Source organism: Centruroides vittatus, unplaced genomic scaffold (genome assembly GCF_030686945.1).
Source record: "Centruroides vittatus isolate TY-2023 unplaced genomic scaffold, ASM3068694v2 contig_934, whole genome shotgun sequence".
NCBI lineage: Eukaryota > Metazoa > Arthropoda > Arachnida > Scorpiones > Buthidae > Centruroides > Centruroides vittatus.
The window spans coordinates 299,138-318,082 of record NW_027122619.1 but is presented as its reverse complement, the minus strand read 5'-3'; the positions used below and the strand labels follow the sequence as shown (position 1 = coordinate 318,082).

Sequence of the window (18,945 nt, the reverse complement as noted above, 5' to 3'; positions counted from 1 at the left end):
GTTGATGATATTTCTATTTAAATAATTTATATATTTCTTTTCCTGGGAATTTAATAAATTAGACAAAAACATGTAATTTCTTAACGCTTTAATAACTATCTCCATCAAAGATAGTTATGGCTGCAATTATAAGAGTTATTACTGCAAAATCAATGACGGCGATCACGATAGTTTATACTAAAGCAAAAATATAGATTTCCATAAATGAAGTCACGTAACTATTTTCTTTTTTTGTTTTTTAATAAAGTGTAATCGTATAACTTGATATAAATTGATCGTATTAATCCCACCATTTTCTGTAACTTGCTAGAGTATTCGAATGACTCATCACTGAGTCATCTGCCCTTTATTTAATACTTTATAACGCAATTTTAAGACGTGCCTTACATTAATCATTAGTAAAAACATTTAAATTAAACATTAAATGTATTTTTTTAAATTAGTAAATTAATTAAAACATTTTTTTAAAAAAGTTTCCTTTACTCGAACTGTGTTAAAGAGTTATTTATCAGTGGATTTTATTATGTTTTTCGAACATTTTTTCGTTATTTTCTTCATTTTTTTTGTTAAGAAGGAGTCACATATTTCGTTTTTCTAACGATGGAAGTTGCTCAAAATTATTTCTCTCCATCGCTTTTGCTTCAAATAAGTGATCGACTTTCGAAGGAGGCACTCGAGAATGTGCATTTTCTTGTTTGATATGTTACAGTTAACCTTTATTTTTTATTATTATTTTCTTCTCCTTCTTCTCCCCCTTCTTCTTTGTTAAATTCTGTTAATTGAACCGTAAAATCGTGTCAAACTCGATACTTAATCATTGTTCAAAATAATTGACTATTCCTTGTCCATCTATCATTACTTAACCTTAATTAAAGCATCCGACTTCATTCTTTTTTATTTTGAAATTTCACTTATCAAGTCTTCTTCTCTTACACGAGAGCTTTGTATTAATATATAATTAACTAAATTATAGATCAGATTTATTTCTAGTTATCATCATATATATATTTTAAAGCTTAAACGATTTAATTTCTTAATAATTATCGTATTTTAAACTTCATTTTTTTCGCTAGAAAAGCATTTATTATAGAAAGATATATTTTCTTGTGTTAAAGTTACAAAGAAATAATGAAATTCGCATAATAAAATATAGAGGAAGAGGAAAAGATTTGAAATTTCTACTAGATTTTGTGAAGAATTCACTTCAAAAATCTTCATAATAATCGGTTAAGTGGATTCAAGATTTTGAAGAATTTGGCTCGGATGTAAGAGGAATTTTGCAATTTTTAGCTACTATTGTAAATTTTCTAACTTATAATAATTTTGGCTGAGTGTATATATATATATACCTTGGGACAATCTTTTTAAAACCCCTCCATTGTAAGTCTGCACAAGTTAAATTGAAGGTTACGTCTATACCGTACACAAGTACACGCAAACATGCACGCTCACATACACACATACATATACAACATATAAAATGCATGCAATATTATCAACTGTCCGCTCACATTCTTCCGTTTAACATTTTCCATATATCTTTTTGCCAAAGTCATGTTTCTTCACATCACATCCTGAGTCGGTTGTTGCACGGAATATACAACAACTTGATTATCATGAGCTGAATTCGGTAGGAGAATCTACTCGGGTTATTCGGAACATAAAATTTCACTTTAATATGTATCAAAAAAAGTGCGCTGTTGCCGTCTGTAATCGTATGTCTTATATATATATATATATATTTTAAAATTACTTTATGTATTTTTCCAATTTTCTTTTAAAAAATATTCGCTCGATATTTCTATAACAATGATTATTTTTCAATTTGCATGACAACGCTCTCGTGTATTTTCCTCCCTTGTTTTCTGAGTTATGAGATTTTCCTCCCTTACACTAGCATCTTTAACGATACTAATTCTATAAAAATTCTTCGAAATTTATATATATATTTTTATTTAAGAATTTCTATGATTATATATATAATAAAATGATCATATACACGCGCATTTTTTGTATTGTAAGCGTATATTTTATTGTTGAGTTGTCTGTTGTGTAATATTTGTTTCCACGCTCGGAAAATGTTGTTAAATAAATAAAATAAATTATTTAAGGCTTTCTAAAACATGAAATATAAGTCTTCTGCAGATTTAGATAAGAGAAAAATACAATATTTGTAAAAGAAAAAGATAGTCCGTGAGGAATTGACAATTTTGTGAATTGCTCTTTACCAAACTCCTCACTCCATATAAAAATCACTTCTGTGCTCCTTCATCATCTTTTATCCCCTATTAACTGCCTTTACATGGCATATAACTCTTCTCTTATTTAATATTCCTCTCCGTTCCCAACTCTCACTTATTGTTTTCCTTTAATTCTAAGATGCACCATTTAGAAGTCATCAATTAAAATTGGGAGTTAAAATGCATAAAACGGCATTAGACACCTCAGCATGTTGAGCAGTGCATAAAAATGACTTATTTAGCCAAGCTTCATTAATGGAACACAGGGGCGCTATTATAGATTGTGGCTTAATATGTCGTCAAAGGACTCTATGTGTCAAGCTTGAAGGATGAGTCCCAGGTGAAGTTCTATATCTAACGCTTTTCTTCTTCCAAGAACGGAATATTCATGAATCTTTAGATGGCTTAATTATTATAATTAACGATGGTTTTAATAATAACCATTGCCTTGCTTCGATCTCAATTAATGTGGATCTAAACACAAATTTTCTTTTAATTTTCCTCTTGTTTTATTACATAATTAACTTCAATAGAGAATTTTTTTAAAATTAAATATATAAATTCCTCCTTTAAAAAATTTTCTGACATTTTCTTAATGTTCTCGTTATCAAAATTCAATATTATTTTAGCATTCTTTTCATTTCTCCGAGCTCTTTAATAGTTATTGTTGCTTTAAAGTGGCTCAATTTACAGCATTTTTAAAAGCTATTTTTATAATATAAAGGCTGGCTTCTCTTTAAAAATGTCTTTAATTCTCTTTTTTAAAGGAAACAAATTAAGAAGATTTACAATGTAAAGTATAAATTGCGCATTTTACCGATGATGTATCCATTTTTCTACTGTGTACAAACAGCGAATTATTCATCCATTTATATGAAATTCATAAGAGTTTATAAACTAGAACGATATCTTATAAAATTATGGAGTAACTCGTCTTTCGATAATGATATCAAGCCTTTGAAAGAAACTCATTGTTCTGTCAAGCGAAGGAGAGCCAGAGATGCTCTTCCCCCTCTTTGTACAAACACAGCGATCGGGATATGCGAAAGGGATAAGGATTGTGTCCATAAAATTCACGTTATCACACGCATCGTTGACTTTTAGTGACATTAAGCTGGCAGAAAATACCCGATGTCCTCCCTTCGTGGCTTACAACACATTTACACAACTTAACTAAAGAGATTCGACCAGAGGGATGCCGATATGCTCTTTAACACTTCTGGATAAAAGGGCTGTAAGATGACAAACCGCCAACTACCCTCTTAACGATACTTTGAATGCCGTTATCTTACCAAAATTATGTCTTTATTGGTTTTACTCTTTCAAGAATTTCTTCAAAATAAATATTAAATATATTAACTTTTAAAATTCCTTCAATGTTTACAATGTTTTAGCGTGTTTATGCGCGATTTTTTTAGAGAAAAATCCTCTTTTATTCCGGATTTTTTTGTATATTTTAGACGAAGAGAAGGTTAATTATTAAATTGTTAAATATTTTAAATAAAATCCCGGTTTTGGACTGCAATTTTAATAAATTGTAGACCTATAAATTCCCACTGTCGTTCGTCCGTCCGACCGCATGGCCTTCTCTCCTCCTTTCTTAATCTCGAGAACGGGTTTAGATATATATAGAGACCAAATATGGAAATCTTAAGGGCAGGAAGTCCCGATTAACTATATAAGAACTTCCGGCATAAACCGGTAGTTACGTTATTTCAATTCAAACATTTTCCCCTGAAAAGAGTTAGCTAGATGACCGGCACGGACTCTTGCTAACAGGAAAAATATGATTTACAGGGGCACGACACTACTAATTTGAGGTAAAAAACATATATTTTAAATTAAATAAATCAAAAATATGATTAAAAACGGGCATCCCGGCATTGTGACGATGCCACAATAAATAATTTCTCGTATTTTCGATCGAAATTCCGCACTTAATCTGTGGAAAAATAACTATTTCAAACTTAAATTTTTTATTTTTTTAGCTTTAATTTTTAGTTTTATTTATTTTTTTTTTAAGAAACGTTTTAAAAGTACAATGTTTCTTCAAGGTAACTTTAAATTCCTTTATAAAATTCCTTCCAAAAAAGAAAGGAAACTTTTGATCAAAATTCAACACAAAGGCTAATGTTTTCTAAACCTTCTTCGTGTCTAAATTTAACACGATCTACACTTTAAAATTGACTTACTTTTACACAAATACTCAAAAGAAGTATTTAGTTTTTCTCGCCTGTTATTCGCTTTAAATTTTCTCACAGGAAGGAATTTTAGTTGGATAAAAAGTTCCTTAAGTGAAATGTTGAATTGTGTGTGGTCGTCGTCATCATCTCTAGTTGGATCCACGCGTGACGTGTTGCTTTATATTTCGTTATCCTCGACGTCATAAGCGTAGAAGATTCACTATTGGCAGTAAGGGTTGGTTACGGCGCCCATGTAACAATATACCAAGTAATAGATATCCTAACATCGGTATAAGTGGGTAATAATACACGTCCTTATCCTAATTATCTGCAATACCAATTAATTTTCCGACATGCGGCCCATTATCTTCGGACAAGTTAATTAACTCGTAACAAAACTTGCGTTCGTCCATCCAACCATTTGAAAAATAAAGTAACCGATCCTTGTTGATGGTTACGTTAAACTTTTTCCCTTTTTTTTCTCCCCCTGAAATCTCTGGAGAATTTAAAATTGGTAATCTGATATCATGTGAGAATATTATATCTAGATACAGTAACAAAGGGGTTAAAACTGCTTTACAGATCGAACAATTTCTGAGTAATGTCAAAAGTAACCAGCAAAACAACCTCCCTCTTGACGAAATATGGTTGATACTTCACGTAATTTTTAATAAATGGAAACCATATTATCTATAATTGCTTAATTTATAGAAACTATAACATTTACAAGCGTATTATCCATAGAAACTACATTACTTGCAAGCGTATAGAAACGGTATCATTAACAAAACATTATCTACGGAAACTACACTAAATTATGTAGAAAATTATATCGTTTACAAGTGCTATCTACGAAAACCGCATCATTTGCAAGTATATTATCTATGGAAACTACGTTAGTTACAAATATATTAACTGCAGAAGCTACATCATCGAACCTAAAATACACGTAAAGCCATCGTGAAAATTATGGAAAGGCCTGAAAATTATATTATTTAAAAGCATATAATCTATGAAAACATTATCATTACTTAATATCGTCTAACAAAAATACAGTCAAAGAACATCATTTATGGAAATTACATCATTTACAAGTATATTATCTTAGAACCATCTATTTAAAGAGCGCTTCTATAGAACCATCTATTTAAAGAGCGCTTCTATAGAAATTACACAGTTTAGAAGCATCTTATGGAAACTGTATCATTTACAAACGCATTATCTATGGAAACTAAATGATTTTCATCACCTACAAAGTTCTCTCTACTTTTTTTAGTTTAGATTAACGAAAATTCTTTGAAATTTTCTTATCTATTTTTTTAATATTTTACTTCTTGATTACTTTTTAATTTTCTCAGCTTCACTTTTTTACGTAAAAACTTCTATTTTCTTCCAAACAATTTGTAATTTTAAAGAACTTATCATCAACTATTTTATATACATACATATATATATATATATATATATATAGAAGTAAATCTTTATTATCCTTCAAATTTCAATTTCACGGCGATCGATAAAGATTTCGTTAATTAAAATGCAGTTTAATCAGATTCACAATTCAGCATTCATCGGAATTTTCGCGTAATTCTGATCTTTAGAACTTAATTCTTAAGTAAAATAATATTTTAGAAGTTCGAAAATATCCAAAAATTTTCATGCAAATCTCATAAAATTCTTCACATTTTCCTTTATCTCAAAAGCATAATTCTTCTTCGTTAATTATTCAAGTTAATTTTAAGGATACGTCTTATATTTCTGCCCATCTCTCCGTATAGTGTAATTCCATAAAATAGGGTTGTATATACTGACTTATTTTCAAGAATTTTTAGAAAAAGCAAAAGTTATTTAAACATTTAGAGAAAGAATTAAGGTAAAAGCGCGAAATAAATAATTTCTACGAATTTTTTTCCCCGCTTCTCTCTCTCTTCCTCTTTCGATAGAAGCATCTAAATCGAGAATGCTAAAAGTCATCACCTGAGAAAATTTAAAGAAAAAAGGAAAGTGATAAATATGCTAATTTTCCCGTTTCAGATAGAGCATTTTAAACTTAGAAAAAAATAAAATAAATAAATAAAAAAAATAAATTCAATTCCTCTCTCAAGAATTCGATAAGAAAACTACTACACTCCTACTACTACTAATGTCTCAATACAGGTGACATTAGCAAGTCTACTATTGAGAAAATGCTATCAGTCAATCTGATATGCCGATTTACATAACCTGCATTTTTATTTTATTTTATTTTTTTTTCTGTTCGCTTCATCTCTCTCTTATCCTATACTTTTTCCCCTGCCGTTCGCTTTTCTTACGGGTCAGCGGATCCTTTAATGGAAGCATAATCTAGGAGCAGAGACCGAGGGATTTAATTAGAGCCTTACATCCAGCTCCCCAAGAGACACAAATTGTGTTAAAGCTGCTTTGGTGTCCCGTCCTTTTCTCTCTGGCAACATCAACAGTCAAACTGCATAGTAGATCGTACTTTAATTGATCCCTCTGTTTGAAAATCCGATCTAACAACAGATTTGACAAAGGAAATATTGGATGTCGAATTTAATTTTCTTCTACTATGAAAAACTTTTTAATAACCGCGTTTGATGTGTGTTTTAGGGATTTTAAAATATTAATAAGTCGTTTAGTGTTTTGGTATATTGGTTTGACTTTTCCTTATCAATTATTTCATCGTATCTTTATATATATATTTTTTATAAGTTTCGGAAATATATATATATTTTCTAAACTTTTAACCTTCTACGCCTGTAATTAACCTTTATAATTTAAAATTTTATACGAATTTCGAGCAGTTTCCTGCAGAAATTAAGCCGGGCTGCAATTTTTAAGCATATTTTTAATTTATTTAATTTAAAATATATGCTCTCCACTTCAAATTAGTAGTGTCTTGCTCCCTGTGTAGCCCCTGTACATCATACTTTTCCTGATAACAACAAGAGTCGTGCCGGTCATCCGTTCTGGGAAACTTTTAAATTACAATCACGTAACTTCCGGTCCACTATTGGTCCTGCCCCTAAGCTTTCCACAGCTTTAATCTATCTAATACCTTTCTCGAGATTAAGGAAGGACAGACATATAGACATACTTTTTTATATAAAAAATATATGCTTAAATTATTTACTACAAGGGTCAGCTAACCACCGTGCTTCTTTATTAAAAATACTTGACGTTACGTTTCCACTAATTCTTTAAAGAAAAAACATGATTCATTTTTACATGTGTGTGTGTGTAGAATACACAAAATTAACGGACTTTACGGCAGAACGATACATAAAAATTTAAAGATTTTGCAGCAAATTAAGCATTTAACAAGCTTAACGCATCGCACTTTTATCTTACCATTGGCCGAACAGGGAGGACGTTTTAACACTAATTATATAAAATAATAAGCTAAATGTTTGTTTTTAATTATATAAATGTTGGAAATATTGATTTATTTTTATTATTATTAAAATAAAACGTTGCCGAAGTAGCGTGTTTGCCCATTGTAAACTTATGAAGCAAAGCACTTTTTTGTTTTTTTGTTTTTGGTGTTTTAATAATGACAATCCAATAAATGATTTAGATAAATATTTAGAATGCATTATATAATACATAAAAATAAATTTACAGAATAATACTTAATTATTTTTTTTTTAATTTTAATAAACATATAATATTTTATCGAAAATCAACACAGAACGAATAATGATTTAGTTTTATAAGGCAAAATCGTGAAATATAGAAGAGAAATTTCTCAAAAATTTCATTAAAATGTTATATTCTTGTCGTCGAATGGCTTCGTTATCGATAGATGCGAATGACACGGATACAAACCTGCCAATAAATTTCATTTTTTTCTTCAGTCTCTGCAAAGATAAACTTCGCAAAAAAAAACCTAAAGAAAATAAAATTCAATGATAAAAAAAGATTACAATTTGAAGGTGACCTTTTTGTACCTTTAACAAAACCACCTGATGTCCATTGAGAGGATAGAAACAGGTTTTTAATAATTATAAAATATAGAAGAAAAAACTGTACGAGATTAATTAAGATAAAATACTAAATATAACTAGTTTCTGCGAGGATAAGATATTAATTTATGAATTGAGAGCTTAAGCTTTCATATAGGGCCTAGTGCTCTAAGAGCCTCATACTTGTTTATTATCTAGGGCCTGGCGTAAGCATAAAACACCACCGAATCTAAGAATCCTCTTCTAGAAATTTACGTTCTTACATACGTATATTTTGGTGTAGAGGCCCTAAATATATATATATTAATATTAATAACATAGAGAAGAAATATTCACCCTGTCTGTTAGCCATGATCTACTCTGTATTACTAGTAAATGGACAATAGGTTGAATTTGTTAAGGTATATGCTGTTATTATCAGGCCTATCATTCTATTATTATTATAATTATATTCTGAAAAATTATAACTGAAACATTAAATTAGAATTGAATACTTTAGAGAGGTATTAAAGTGTCAACCCTATTTAAAAATATAATGTAGTGTGTGAAGTTATTCCTTAAAATTATAAAAATTATTAAAATTAATTAAATTTAGAATTAATTTTTTTAGATAATTTAATTCAAATTTATATAAAAATTACAGTTTTTAAGTAAGTTTAATCAATTATTATTAAAGTAATACATGTTAATTAATGAAAATTATGTCCGAATTTTTAAAAGTATGGCATGTTTAATTATTTATATTTAAAATATTTCAAAATTTAAATTAAATTTACTTAAGTTCATACAGTGAAACCTTTGAACGACGGCCTTTGATGGGCCGCTGTTTAGAGGTGGCCGTTTCATTATATTAATATATTTTGCAGCTCTGTATACTGTATTTTCTTATTTGAATACACACAATTAACCGTCTTTTGTTCTGTTTAACTTTTAAATCACCCTTAAGCATACGATGCATCTTTAATATCTTTAATGCACCTACATGTTGAGGCAACATATATTCAATATGTGAGTGCATAATTACATACAACACGCGAGTGTATGAACTCACATAAATGAATATATGCTGCTTCATGCTATGCAGCGTATACATAGTTTCAAAGTTGCGTGTCTTTCATATATTAAATTGCTTAAATTTACATAAAATTACACACAAATGCAACTAAGTAATCGAAAATTCAATATATCAATTTAATATATATATATATATATTATTTTATATTATTTATAAAAGCTTATATTTTGTTACTATAATAGCAAGAAAGTAGAAGATTATTTTATAATTTAATCTCAAGCAAGCAATTATTAGAGCCAATGGTCGGAATTTCGAACCGATACAATGCATTTTTATTATTTACAAAGATCATTTTAAGGAGCAACTAAGGGAATAATTGTTTCGTGTATCATAAATCCGTTAGGATTATAATATTTATATAAAATAATACTTATAAAATCCTCTAAAATGTTTCAAATTTTATGTTTTAGTAGGATTTACGGCCGCCTTTTAAAGTATTAATAAACAATTAACTCCTTCCTTTCATAATGGATTGCCTTTTTTTCTTTCCACTGCACGAAACTCTGTCGAAAACGAGTTGAATTTTAATCCGAATTAATCCCTTTAAAGTGATCTTAATTCTGTTAATTAGGCGTTTATATGTTTGTTCATCTGCGATCCTTTCATCTGTTTAAATATATTTGGGCATTATAAGGTCAAAGCATCAACTGTAGGAGAAACTATGGACGACGTCGTACCGCCTCCCCATTGATTTACATAGAACTGCATTAGTACCGAGCATGAATAAATTCAATTGTTGCCGTTTATTGTTGACTATTCCTGATGAATTTGAAACAATTCAATTATTCAAAACGTATATTAAATTTTGCAATTAATTTTATTGCAGAGTTATTTTAAATATCACGTGACGTAGCGATAAATCAAGTAAGGATACACGAAAGTGAGAGTTGAGCTCGGTTTATTGTTCCGTCTGTAAAATATATTTATATATATATATAAAAAATTGATACGTTTTATGAATTTGTGAAAAGTACTTACTAAATTTTTCAATTTTCTCTTAAGAATTTACTCATTTTTATAAGCGGATTCCATTCAATCATACAAACTGCTATGTTACTAAATTGCATACTTTGTTAATGTAATATAATGCAAAAAACCTTATAAAATACACTCGCGTGTATCAGAAAATTACGTAAATTTCGAGTTTAATAGGTAAAGATATTGTTTAAATCCGTTTAAACTAACGAAAATATTAAGTCATCGAATCTCAATAAACTTTTAGAGATTTTTTTTTTCATAAGCAAATTTGCCGAAAATATCCATATTTAAAATGTCGTAATTATTTCTTCGTGATCTCGAATTCTATTATATTTATCATAAGCGACAAGGACAACTTTCTCTTGTCTAAAACATATACGCAAACGAGCTCATTCAGCTTATTAAACTCGGCGCTTTTATGTAAAAGCTAAAGAATAAAATGACCCGACGTAGTCCCTTATGAGAAAAATAAATTATTTAATGCAAGGGGAAAAAGTCTGAAAGAAAAAAAAAATCACAGAATATTTCCTAAATGGTTTCTCTTCATACACTTTCTAAATCAAGCGGAAAAAATAACTTTAAACAGAGACTCAACGCGCATCAGCAATTTTTCACTTCCATACATCTGTTTTTATTAAGTTAGATTTCCTCTAAACGAATCGTTTTATTTACTTTTTCCTTTCGAATATATATATATATATATATAACTTATTTCGTTTTTAAATTCGATTACACTAAACAACTAATGTTACTAAATAAATTTCCGCCCGACTTTTACCGAATGTTTCAAAATCATTTTTTTCTCCTTCTTTCTATGTTGTTATTGTTGTTGTTGTTGTATTGACCGCAAGGGATTAGCTGGATGCAAGGCTTTGTTAAATTTAAAAAAAAGGAATCAATTCTTTATTTCTTCGTCCTCGTTTTTATATATTAATACTCTCCGATATTCGATAACTTCAAGTATAATGTCTAGCGAAGATGAATAAAAACTACGTTTTCTTACGCTAAAAATTCGATATTTTTTAATATTTAAACTGGTTTTTTGTGTTAAATTTGTTATAATTTACTATATTTTTCTTTGTTAATTTGTTTCTTTTTAAGTAAATCTTACATATTTTTCAAATATTCTCGCTAATATTACATACCTACATCTACTACATCCCTACAGTACAGTATGTGAATAATCTTAAAGGAATTTACTGTAACATAATGTTAATGTATAATTACTTTTAATAATAATTATTAAGGTTTTATTACGTTAATTTATTTTATTATTAGGCCTACATACTGTTTGATAGAGTAGTAGTAAGGATAGAAAATCTTAACACTACTACTCAAGACACTATTATTCATCATTCTTACTACTTAACATTACTAAAATTTTATTTATAATGACATTTTATGCTTCAGACATAAAATTATGTCCAATATTAGCATAATTAGCATAAGCTACAAGAAAGAGGAAGCTTGTTTGTAACATATGAATGAGAGATAATTCGATTATATCAATTTGCCCTTTCTTAGATTGATTATTATGAGTTTTTCAAATAGGTAAGTAAGTTAACTAGACCTATAGATAGATTAGGAGGGCTACAACTTAAGTTAAAATGCATGAATTTGAGTTGCAGAGCTCATACTGATATAGTTTAAGTTGTAGCTAAAACTGAGTAGAGCCAGCATTTCTATATTACTTAAATTACCACAAACATACACTATAGATACATCAGACACCATAAGCCATATAAATAATAGATACACTAACTACAAATATATGCAGCATAGACAGATACAGCATAGTTGTGTCTGTAGTAGTGTTTTAAACACAACTATCAAAACAAAGTGTTCCTTATTACAGTATAAATTATAAAAGTTCCTTATTACTGTGTATAATTTATATAATTAAAACTAACTTCTACATTACTTTATACCCAAAAATTACTTTTTTTCAATTGATTTTATTAACTATTAACCATTAACCATTAATAGATAAGGATTTCCAAAGCAATTTAATTTTTTATTAACAGTTGACAAATAGGATGCAGCTTAAGTCATTTATCCGCTTGTTTTTGTTAAACACATACATTTGCAGCTATAATAATTTGTTTATATACATATTATTATATATTTATTATTATAAATTTCTTAAATTTTACAGTAAAATAGAAAAATTATTTTTCTAACAGTTGCTAGTCTCTTGCTAGTCTTGTGGATATCCGGTACAATCTTAAAGATTTAACAGTTATAAGCTTTTTAATGAGTAATTAATCTAACAATTTAGCCTTATCCCTGCCCAGAATCCGATTTAGACTTGTTACAGCAGGAGGTGGGGTGAAGGATCTCTTCAGTCTTATGTAAGAGACTCTTCATCTCACTTCCTGCTGCAACAAGATGAAGGTGGAAAGGCCTCTTATTTGTTAAAGAATAATACTGTATCTTGCGTTATAAACAACAAGAGGCCTACTCAGAATCGAATTGAGTAAGCCTCTTATCTTGTTATAATAGTTTCTTAAATGAAACTATAAGCGACTCTATATCTCGTAACAAAATAGAGAATAAGAAGAGGCCCTTTCATACCAATAAATAATAGTAAATTTTAAAAAATGTGAGGCCTTAATTTGTTTAACTTGCGTAAATACGTCTTCCCCTTTATAAAAACTTATATTAGTTAGAAACTTAACGTTGTTACTAAGTTAGAAAGCAAATTCTATTAACATTAAGAATAAATAATGAGTTGAGTTGAGTTAATTTAATTTTATTAACGTATTATTAACAATTAAAAGATATTTACTCATTAAAGAATACGTAAATAAATTAGATATCGACACCCTTCATTCGTAAAAAGAAGACACTTTCTTTTGAAATCAGATTTATACAACTAATTTAATCTGTTTTATCTTATAAAAATAATATATTTATCTTATATATAAAATTAAAATTATATACATGTATTTTAATATATAAGCATAGCCATTGTGTCTACAGTTTTATAATTAGAATAAAATTAATAAATAAAATAGGCTATCAATCAATTAATCAATACTCTTCGCCTGTTTAAAACGAAACATTTTAACGAAGTTAATAACATCAAATTTTATAAATTATTATATAAATTAATATAGAAGTTATTTGAGTTTATTTATATTAAATATTTTTATAATAATGTGTAAGAGAATTTCTGTAAAAGTGTCAATAACTAAGTACTTTACCCTATATAAATATTTTCATTTTCACTAAGTCTGATACTTCCGATATTACTTAAATAATTCTCTGTCTTTATTACTAATATTTATTATTTCTAGGCTCTTGTATGTGTTTTCGATATTCTAAACTGGTGAAAACTGAAAACTTGTTTAATTTATACAAAAAAAAAAAAAAAATTGTTTAGAAATGACTAATTTTAATGGTTTGATGAGCAATTTTCAAGTCGTAAATGCCATCGAATGCATTGCAGTATACAAATTTAGTTCATTATATTCAATTTATTTTGGCTCCTATCTGTCGTTTATATCAAAAATCCTCTTATTATTCTAGTCATTTATATATATTTACTGACATATTCATCAAAAATGCTCATTTTTTCCACCTTTCTTAGCGTGCCAATGCAACAAACTTGCGAATTTCTATCGCACGATCATTAAATAGTAGCGTGTAAACTATAATTAGGCGTAGAAGAACATATACTTTGGACACCTTAAAACTAATGAGTCGTTTATATATTTTTAATGTATACGCTAATGTTAATTCTTATAATTAATCTCCCCTTTAATACAGCCGTATGGGGCAAATAAGTTATCTTCTAATCAACACACCATCTTTTATAAAGAGAAAGAGGATAACTTGGAAATACTTTTCAGTTGACTTCGTACTATGCATACACATTGCTTCTCCTAACAGCAGTTTTCACTGAACTATTCTACTTTTATAAAGTGCACCGCTCCTGTCACCTCTATCGTTGAAGAGTGAGAACGCAATGGGAGGGTACGGGGAGGGGTGGAATTTCATCGCTGGTAATACACAGCCATGGAAGAGTTCATCTCGTACGTGGGCTGGAAATGAATTAACCTGTGAAAGTGGAATTTTCACACCGCCTATCTGTGCCACGTTCTACATTCCATCTGTATTGATCAGGCGGTCTATAATGCTGACGGTAGGAAGGCTTGTCACTTGTTCACCCGCTTGCACTTCTCAAATTTTGTACTTCGTAACCATGTCCGATCATCGATATCTTTTATAAATATATCTATATCCTATTTTCATAACTAAAATATCCATTTATATCTTTCTATTTTCTCTTTTTTTCCAAATATCGCTCCGCATCTTCACTTTCGTTTTACTTTACTCCATCCAAGAAAAGATGTTTTACAAACTTACGACTTTTAAAAACTAATTAATTAATTAATTAAGATCTCGATTATTTTCAAATTTTTCTCTCTCTCTCGGTTATTAAAAATTAAGCTTAAATTCCTTATATGTTTATAAAATTGAATGGTAGATGATGATATATAATAACACTTCACTTGCACGGTATTTAATATTTTAATCCTCCTGTGATAAATATTTAAAATAATGAGAAATTTCTCATTTCTCTCGTAATTTATCGGCTTTTATTGACGTTTTTGATAATCTCTTCAAAATCAATAAAGTGCATCGTACTCTCATATTTTAGAAAAGGTGTTAATTTTACCGGTATCGGTGCTATTTTTAAGCTTAAAATAATCTAAATACGATAAAATAACTTGGCCAAATCTTATTATTTAAGATTTAACGGCTTATATTTTACCTCCGCATCGTCAGATGTATAGAGAATTTAATTTTAGTTACACATCTACTGTACAAAGGATCGCATTGATGTAGAAGGCAACGCTCCACATGGGTGATCTACTGAGGGGGGTGTGCCTCCCGGGAGGACTTTCTACGGAATCTGGCTCCTATTTAAATGTTAGACACGTGAAAAAACCCTGGAAATTCCACCTGGTCAGTCCATTGGTGAGGCGCGAATCCGTAACCAACTACCAATGTCCAGTGGTTTTATCCACTGAACACATCTACAAAGACTTTTCGAAATAAAATTAGATTTATTTAATCTTTATATTATAAATCCACCTTACAAAATTAAAATTTATAACTTACAGAAACGTTTATAAATCATTTATTTTAGCTTTTATGTTAAAATAATTTCAGACGAGAAGAACAAATTGATTTTTTTGGACTTGACTTTAGTCAAGACATCCAAAGCGATGGAAATGCTATATCATCAGCATAATTCCCTTATTCTAATTTGCATATGAGAGTTGTGGCCCTATCCGAAAAATTCTCGTAAGCATATATATGAGAACCTATCATCTTACGATGATAAGCTCTCATATGTCAGTAAAGAACTTCATTGATGAGTAATTTTAATAGAGAGGAGGAGAGGGACCCAACTCGATCTTCAATAAATTACATTAAATCGAACAAAACACAACTTAAATATGGAATATTTCGAAAAAATCTGTTCACACCTTTCACAATTGTCCTCGCTAAGAATGATATGTAATCCATATCAGTTCATCCTCGCTGCATAAGGATCAAGAAAGAAACTCCAGTTCAATAATATCTTAGAAGTTACATAAGAATAAACAGATTTTCAGAGTCCATCGTCAAATATTTGTGAGTGAAAGATGTTTAAGCAAATCCTTTTTTAAGCAAAAGGATCGCCAGTCAATAAATAAATAAGGATTGTTTGTCTTTGATCATATGTCATAGTTTATCTTTCAGTACTTTCTGGAAAATTTTATTTCTCTTTATATATATATATATATATATATATAGAAGTTTTAAAGAAAAAGTTTAAGTTAATAATTCTCTCTTGAATAAATACCTACTTTTCCAGATAAATATTGAAGCAAATCATTTCGTTCTCTCCCCTCCCTCCGATTACGTGAAATCTTTAAGAAATTACTGCAATTCGCTAAGGAATTACATTTAATTTTGAAAAAATTTGTCGTGAAATTTTATATTTTTGAATGAACTGTAATTAGCTCCAAACTTGAGTTATAAAATAATAAAATTTTATACGAAACTCAATTTAAAAAAATGAATTAAAAATGATAAAATTTCCATGAGAATTTTTAATCTGTAAAATCGGAAGTTTGTCATGAAATTTTATTTGTTTTTTTTTTATATTAAAACTTTTAACATAAAGATATAATTAGCTGTAGATTAAAGAAAACTCAGTTATGAAACTTTTTAATATAAATTAACGACGAATAAACAAAAATGTCGAATAGAATTTAATGCTCTTCGATGTATAGAAATGAGATTTTCACGTTTAAACCGAACATAATTACTCAAATTTTCGACTTTTAATAATAAAAATTATTGTAGAAATTTACTTTTCTTAATTATAAATTGATAAAGGGTAAGTTCGCTTGTCTGGCAATAAGATATTTTTTTATTAAGAAGGAAAAAAAGGAAGAAAAATTCCGTGCAAGGCTGAACTTCCAATTGGATTGAAACAAAGCAGCGTGAAGAAGTTGGAGTTATCGTACTTTTACGAATGATATTTCTCTCTCTTCAATCCCAAAAATGAAAACGATAATAGAGGAAGATACAAAGTGTCAAATATCTTACCAGAAATTTACTAAAAACTATTATATCTGCTAAAGTAGAGAGGAAAATAATTTGGAAGAAAGGTTTTTCTATCTTCGAGTAGTAGAAGGAGATGTGAAGTTAATAAATCAACCGAAAATGCGACTTTACCCTGAATATCTAATGGTATTAAGTATATTAGAAATATCCTTATCAATTTAATACCGTAAATGTAATTGCAAGAAGTAAAGCAAAGTAGAAGTTGGGTGTTTTCTAACTCGCTTTCTCGGTGAGAGTAAATGAATACAAACCAATAACGGGCGAAAGAAAAACAAGGTAAGAATGATGTTATGTAAACATTACGTCATGGAAAAGGCTGGAGGGCAATGGCGACAAATCTTCGACGACCGAGCAACACTCCGAGCTGTTTTCTTACATACAACTCCTTCTACATCCTTCCACAACCTCCATAATGCTAATGGATAAGAGGAGGATTATATATAAAATAATAGCATATTTTTATATTAAAATTTCTATAATTATTGCCACTAGTGAGCGGAAAGAAATTTTTGGGGTAAATATTTGCTTAATAAAATTTTAGAAAAGCAATTTACTCTGTTGGATGTAATTTTGGAATATATATATATAGATTTTTTTTCTTCCTTCCTCCTCTGTTGGGTTTTTTAAGTAATCTGACACAGCAGTTAACGAAGATAATCGTGTCCTGCTTTTTATACACAGCCCTTAAAGTAAGCCACATATCTAGTAAAAACAATTCTATTTTTTATAACAAATTTACAGTTTTTATGTAAAAAGTATCTTAAATTTTGTTCGGGATCTACCCTTAGAACCTCTCCACTCATTGTATTATTTAGTCTCATACGTTATCATACTCGATAGATATTTATGAGAATGTATTTATATTTTGCATATACTTATATGGAGCCTTATTTGAATCGAACTTTATTTGTTGCGTGTATACATCTATGCTGGTTCATGAATAAATTTCGTTATGAGACTCTTATACATTTATGATTCTAGCTATGAAGCCGTGGTTTGAAAACTAGATATGCCGATGCCGTATGCATATCTAGTTTGGTTATATTGCATATTTATGAGTTTAACTACGCAACTATTGCATATTTATGTGTACGATTTTTCTCTTTTTGACTATTTATCTCTCGGACTTAACTCTAAATAAATATGCATATGTGTAGTTTGAATTTGTAAATATTCTTTAAATTACATGATTAAATTAGGATATTAAAATATATGCGATAGATCGAAGGAAGAGAAATTAGTTTTAAAACTTTCTTTGAACATAGGCTGTCTTCTATGATACGTGTAAGATATTAAGTAACAAAGATTTTAACAATGTCGTAAGTAATTGGCTGTAGAATAGAAAGGCACGCCTACTAATCGGAAATTGACATTAAAATAAACGAATTATTAAAAAAATAATTATTTTATATCTTATAAATATCGCAGAGAACCGCTTATGTTGGTAACAACTTTTTACTTAATTTTATATTTTCTTTCTTTAAAGTTATTGCATTCACTTTTCGCATTCCATATTATTTATTATCATAAACGTTTTCTATCCTCTTTCCAAGAAAGGAAGTATATTAAATTCGCAAGGAAAACTTAAATCTCCTACCACAAATCAAAAAGTTGCATTTTCATCTCAGAGAAGCTCACTCTCGTCGCTGGCAAACTAATAAACATTCGGAAGGATCTAAATTTCTTCTTCCGAAACTCACTTTACTCAAGTTTATCATCATCCTGAGAAATAGTAGCGGTGTATCTGCGTTGAAACTAATATTCCAAAACCTTCGAATTACTCTTGCGCCAGAAGGGTCGCTTGGGAGAATTCACATTCTTCCGTAAAAGCTAAAATGGAAAACATCGTGTAGGACTTGTCACCATAATAGAAG

The 18,945-nt window shown here is 29.0% G+C and overlaps 1 long non-coding RNA gene across 2 annotated transcripts in view; it reads left to right on the top strand.

Annotated features, from left to right (window-relative positions):
- LOC136984846 (uncharacterized) overlaps positions 1–18,945 on the top strand; it is a 60,556-nt gene that overhangs the window by 28,816 nt on the left and 12,795 nt on the right. The window lies entirely within an intron of this gene.